Here is a 6,000-nt window from a genome sequence, read left to right as displayed (position 1 = left end):
AAGGCGGCGCATAACTCAACAAAAACGTTCGCTGACAAATGGCGTCTCTCCAGTGCGTTGCGCGGAGCAGCTGATTTTCCCCGTGTAGTTGCTAGGCATTTTCAAGGTAGGCACATCACCTAGGGGTATTTACAATGTTATGCAGATATAAGCTCGGTTTGTGTCTTGTGAATCACCGGTTTCGAGGCGGGTGAAAGGGACGTTGCTTAGTTGCAAAGATGTCCTCAGACATTATTTTCATGATTTCCTCATGTAGCTAACGTTACTGTAACGGTCATTCGATACTGCTTGTCAGCTGTGGTTTTAATTCGCCTTCTTTCGTTATCCACGTAATCTTATTTATATTGCATTGAATATCGTCTTCGTTTATTTCCAGGTGATACATGGTCGAATGTTTTAGCCTCTTCGTTTTGGACGGATACGTTTAGAAGTCACTACCAAAAACAATCTGTAACCACGGGTGTAATCATTAGTCCAAACAGTTGCAAAACGGACTGAAACGAGAGTTTCTAGTTGACAAATTCAGGTTGGTCCCTCCCCGTTTCGTTCAGTTTGCTTCCCTTTAAGAAACGTTTTGCACCATAATAGGCGTAATGAATATACACCTATAACGATACTCTGTCTGTCACAATGCCTCTCGAGTAGCAGCAATCAGCCACCTACATTTGATCCAGTTGATAACCTTCTGAAGTTCTGCTTTCATCGCTCCTGTGGTTATTTTATAACCAAGAACACGGCGCTGTCACAAAACGCCAGGTAATTTGGTTTATTTCCAATATATGCATCACCGAGTCGTTCACATGATAGTTCTGTCTGAGAACCTTAACACTAACTGCGTTTCCCATACAGTCGAGGCTACACTGTTGCTATAACGTTGTTGTATATTGTTTTAAGCTGAGAAGGACAATTAGAACGTATTTTCTTTGTGAAATACAGGCTGATATTGTCAGCTGCCCTCCAGTCAGGGCGTGCAAGATGTCACAATTTCAGATGAACCAAACCTCACCCTTTACATTGTACAGGTAGGCTGCTGTGACACTTTTTGGTGCAGGGAAATAGTGTTGCAGCCTACTGTTGGCTTTTTGTTACAATATTAGGCCTACTGAACATTACATGAGGCATTATAGGAGGGTGCCAACATGATTGGCTGTAGTTCTGGAATTACCTCTTGTCAGTAGCAAGCTGTTTTGCATTTTGTCGTTTTCATATCTAGTTGATACTCCGAGTTCTCCAAATTGTTTTGCCAAGACTATATGTTCATCAACTCAGGTGTACAACAGTGTTGATTTCATGAACTGCTGCTATTTGTGTTGCTGACACTGCAACCACATTATCATTATTCAAGAACAGTGGGTCTTCAGCAACCATGGGACTGATTCAGTGCTGAATTCAGATAGTCTGTTAGTGTTGGATATATGATGCACAGCAAGGTGACACCCTAAACATTGAGTTGATTATTCCCCTAGGCTACTGTTCTAAGGAGTCATCAACCAGAATAAGGGAAATGTACGCGCTATGTAGTGATACTATACATATGAATATCAAAGATTCCAGGTGATGTGAATCCATGACATTCATCAAGGAAAACATACTGCAACAAAACAAAAGATGATACACCATATAATACATGAGTACATCTCAATATTAATTTCAACCTGCTTGACTGCTCTCTCTGAGCTCTTAAATGTCATATGGTACCTTGCCATGGCATTTCCATTTGAAGCAGCCCCCCCCCCCCGGTAAAGTGTTTAGGCCTAGACATGAACAAAGAGCATGTCTGCACAGTCACCGTCAAAGCTGAGCACCCATGTAGTGATGCATACATACCCATTCTGTCGCGTCACCACTTACTCATCTTGCCCATACTGTACAATTTGATTCTGTAATAGCGTGCTGGGAAGATCACACACTTGAAAGGTGAATAGAGCCTGGCAGTCAGACAGGCATGCAGTAGGGATGGAGTTTCAGGGGATGAGGCAGGCATTATTCCCGTTAGTGAACAAAACAAAACATATCCAACTCTAGCTATACATGGCCAAAAGATTGTTCTGTGAAAATTGGTTGCATTGAAATGAATTCACTGAGTGACAAGACACTCTCAGGGGAAATGGACCTGGATTTGCATGAGTGGAACAATGTTTTTCAATGGATGTGATATGCTGGTAATGAGGCAGGCTGAGAACACAGTGTACCTGCCAGCCTCTGGGGAACAAAATCAACATTACACTCTAGAATCCCTCAGAACTGTGAGTCCTGCTCAAACATCCACCTGTACCATCAGAAAGCCCCAGTGAATAATACTGACTGACTGCAGCCTTGAGTATTCCTTTTAATTTAAACAGGCTTTGAATGTACCTGGGTGTAGGAGTGTATTGTGGTGGTGTCAAACACCACCATCCCCCTTTTCAATAATAAATACTTTGGCATTTCGCAATGTGCCTCTAAGCATTTTATGTTTTTTTGGGGGTGTGGCTTGGCATGTAACATGAACTGCTGTGGTTTTTAATACTGCTATTGAATGAGAAGCTGCTTGGATTTGAGAAAAGAACCTCCTAGTTAGTGGTCGACCGATTAATCGGAATGGCCGACTAATTAGGGCTGATTTCAAGTTTTCATGACAATTGGAAATCGGTGTTTTTGGGCTCTGAATTTGCCGATTTTAAACCTTTTGTGACTCCCAAACCCGCATGTGGGAGCGTAATCACCGCCTGAAACTAATTAGCATAACGCAACGGACATAAATATCCCTAGAAAATATTCCTATTCATGGAAATCACAAATGAAATGTATTGAGACACAGCTTAGCCTTTTGTTAATCACCCTGTCATCTCAGATTTTCAAAATATGCTTTACAGCCAAAGCTAGACAAGCATTTGTGTACGTTTATCGATAGCCTAGCATTATGCCTTGCTAGCAGCAGGCAACCTTGTCACGGAAATCAGAAAAGCAATCAAATTAAATCGTTTACCTTTGAACTTTGGATGTTTTCACTCACGAGGCTCCCAGGTAGATGGCCAAAGTTCATTTTTTTTTCCCAAAATATTATTTTTGTAGGCGAAATAGCTCCGTCTGTTCTTCACGTTTGGCTGAGAAATCGCCCGGAAATTGCGGTCACCAACGCCGAAAAAATATTCCAAATTGGCTCCATAATATCGGCAGAAACATGGCAAGCGTTGTTTATAATCAATCCTCAAGGTGTTTTTCTAATATCTATTTAATATGGGAATGTTTTTTTTCAAAAATGAAAATACTGCCCCTAGTACCAACAGGTTTTAATATAAATATTTATTTTTATTTATTTGTTAAATATATATTTTTAATACCTTTTTAACTAGGCAAGTCAGTTAAGAACGCATTCTTAATTTCAATGATGGCCTAGGAACAGTGGGTTAACTGCCTTGTTCAGGGGCATAATGACAGTTTCACCTTGTCAGCTCGGGGGATCCAATCTTGCAACCTTACAGTTAACTAGTCCAACGATCTAACCACCTGCCTCTCATTGCACTCCATGAGGAGCCTGCCTGTTACGCGAATGCATTAGACGCCAAGGTAAGTTGCTAGCTAGCATTAAACTTATCTTATAAAAATCAATCACTAGTTATAACTACACATGGTTGATGATATTACTTGTTTATCTAGTTGATGATATTACTTGTTTATCTAGCGTGTCCTGCGTTGCATATAATCGATGCAACACTGGGGGCTGATTTAACAAAAGCGTATTTGCGAAAAAAGCACGATCGTTGCACAACTACCTAACCATAAACACCAATGTCTTTCTTAAAATCAATACATAGAAGTATATATTTTTAAACCTGCATATTTAGCTAAAAGAAATCCAGGTTGGCAGGCAATATTAGCCAGGTGAAATTGTCACTTCTCTTACGTTCATTGCATGCAGAGTCAGGGTATATGCAACAGTTTAGGCCGCCTGGCTCATTGCGAACTTATTTGCCAGAATTGTACGTAATTATGACATAACATTGAAGGTTGTGCAATTTAACAAGAATATTTAGACTTAAGGATGCCACCCGTTAGATAAAATACAGAACGGTTCCGTATTACACTGAAATAATAAATGTTTTGTTTTCGAAGTGATAGTTTCCAGATTCAACCATATTAATGACCAAAGGCTAATATTTCTGTGTGTTATGTTATAATTAAGTCTATGATTTGATAGAGCAGTCTGACTGAGCGATGGTAGGCAGCAGCAGAATCGTATGCATTTATTTAAACAGCACTTTCGTGCGTTTTGCCAGCAGCTCTTCACAGCGCTGTTTATGACTTCAAGCCTAATGACTATCAGCCTAATGACCGGTGTAACCGATGTGAAATGGCTAGCTAGTTAGCGGGGTGCACACTAATAGCGTTTCAAACGTCACTCGCTCTGAGACTTGGAGTAGTTATTCCCCTTGCTCTGCAAGGGCCGCGGCTTTTATGGAGAGACGGGTAACGCTGCTTCGAGTGTGGCTGTTGTCGATGTGCCTGGTTCGAGCCCAGGTAGGGGCGAGGAGAGGGACGGAAGCTATACTGTTACACTGGCAATACTATAGTGCCTATAAGAACATCCAATAGTCAGAGGTATATGAAATACAAATGGTATAGAGAGAAATAGTCCTATAAATACTATATTAACTACAACCTAAAACCTCTTACCTTGGAATATTGAAGTCTCATTTTAAAAGAAACCACCAACTTTCATATGTTCTGAGCAAGGAACTCAAACTGTGGCTTTTTTTTTACATGGGACATATTGCACTTTTACTTCTCCATCACTTTGTTTTTGCATTATTTAAACCAAATTGAACATGTTTCATTATTTATGAGGCTAAATTGATTTTATTGTCGTATTATATTAAGTTAAAATAAGTGTTCATTCAGTATTGTTGTAATTGTCATTATTACAAATAAATACATTTAAAAATCAGCCATTTTTTTTTTTTTTTTTTAAATATATATTTATTTATTTTTAAATCGGTATCGGCTTTTTTGGTCCTCCAATAATCGGTCTCAGCGTTGAAAAATCATAATTGGTTGACCTCTACTCTGCTGTACATTTAGGCTACTCAATCATAATGTTTTGATCACTGTCACTAAATAAACATTAGGGCCAACTTTGCCATCTCCTCTGGTAGGCTAGTTCTATTTTTAAATTTTTTATTTCACCTTTATTTAACCAGGTAGGCTAGTTGAGAACAAGTTCTCATTTGCAACTGCGACCTGGCCAAGATAAAGCATAGCAGTGTGAACAGACAACACAGAGTTACACATGGAGTAAACAATTAACAAGTCAATAACACAGTAGAAAAGAAAGGGAGTCTACAGATTGTGTGCAAAAGGCATGAGATATGCCATGTTGATGTTATATATGACTGGGCAATTCCAGCATGTTGAAATTGTTGGGAGGCTTATGCCATGCACTGCCCTACCCTAAGTCGTTTTTAAGGTTGCCACATTCGATCACAATGTAATCGCACAAGTATGGAGGTGGGAGTAACTTAAAAACACTGCTCATGCCTTGACACCGTTAATCCTTGCTCACTTTGGCAGTTTGAAGTGACTCAAATATATATATTCTTTTATCTGACTCGAATATGTTCTTTTTCCTACAGTCTAAACAGCCAAAAAGCACAGAATCAGATATTGCAAGCAACATTTGCAGATGGTTTGAAATCCGATACAAATGAGATTCCTGGCCATGTGACTTGTCTGAATGGCCAAATCTGATTTATTTGTGTAGCTAACTAGCTTTGTAATTAATTATTTTTTTACAAATGAATGTGAATGTGCTGGAAAGCCAAACAGCTAGGTAGATTGTTGTGGCTTGCCAAAAAGGAATTGTGATTTTGAACATTCAAAGCAACTGGTAAATGTCCATGGCAGGCATTGTTGTCTCCTTAGCTTGCTATGTAACTTCTGAGTGATTGGTGGTGGTGCTCATGCTTCCTATCAACCTACACCACTGTACACACACCTATCATTACTATGACAACTAGCGTA

General features: G+C 39.5%; 1 protein-coding gene across 3 annotated transcripts in view; it reads left to right on the top strand.

Annotated features, from left to right (window-relative positions):
- The window catches only part of LOC135508409 (probable E3 ubiquitin-protein ligase RNF144A-A), a 73,328-nt gene continuing 67,328 nt past the window's right edge, over positions 1 to 6,000 (top strand). Inside the window, exons 1-2 of one of the 3 annotated variants that reach the window (XM_064928571.1) lie at positions 11 to 106; positions 731 to 756. The gene's annotated coding sequence lies outside the window, so the exon portion shown is untranslated. Of the gene's footprint in view, positions 107 to 157; positions 757 to 6,000 lie in introns of those variants that run through there. The other 2 variants (XM_064928569.1, XM_064928570.1) reach the window with 2 other exon arrangements.

Source organism: Oncorhynchus masou, chromosome 21 (genome assembly GCF_036934945.1).
Source record: "Oncorhynchus masou masou isolate Uvic2021 chromosome 21, UVic_Omas_1.1, whole genome shotgun sequence".
Classification (NCBI taxonomy): Eukaryota; Metazoa; Chordata; class Actinopteri; order Salmoniformes; family Salmonidae; genus Oncorhynchus; species Oncorhynchus masou.
Note: the sequence above shows the minus strand (reverse complement) of the source record. Positions and strands in the feature narration are given on the sequence as shown.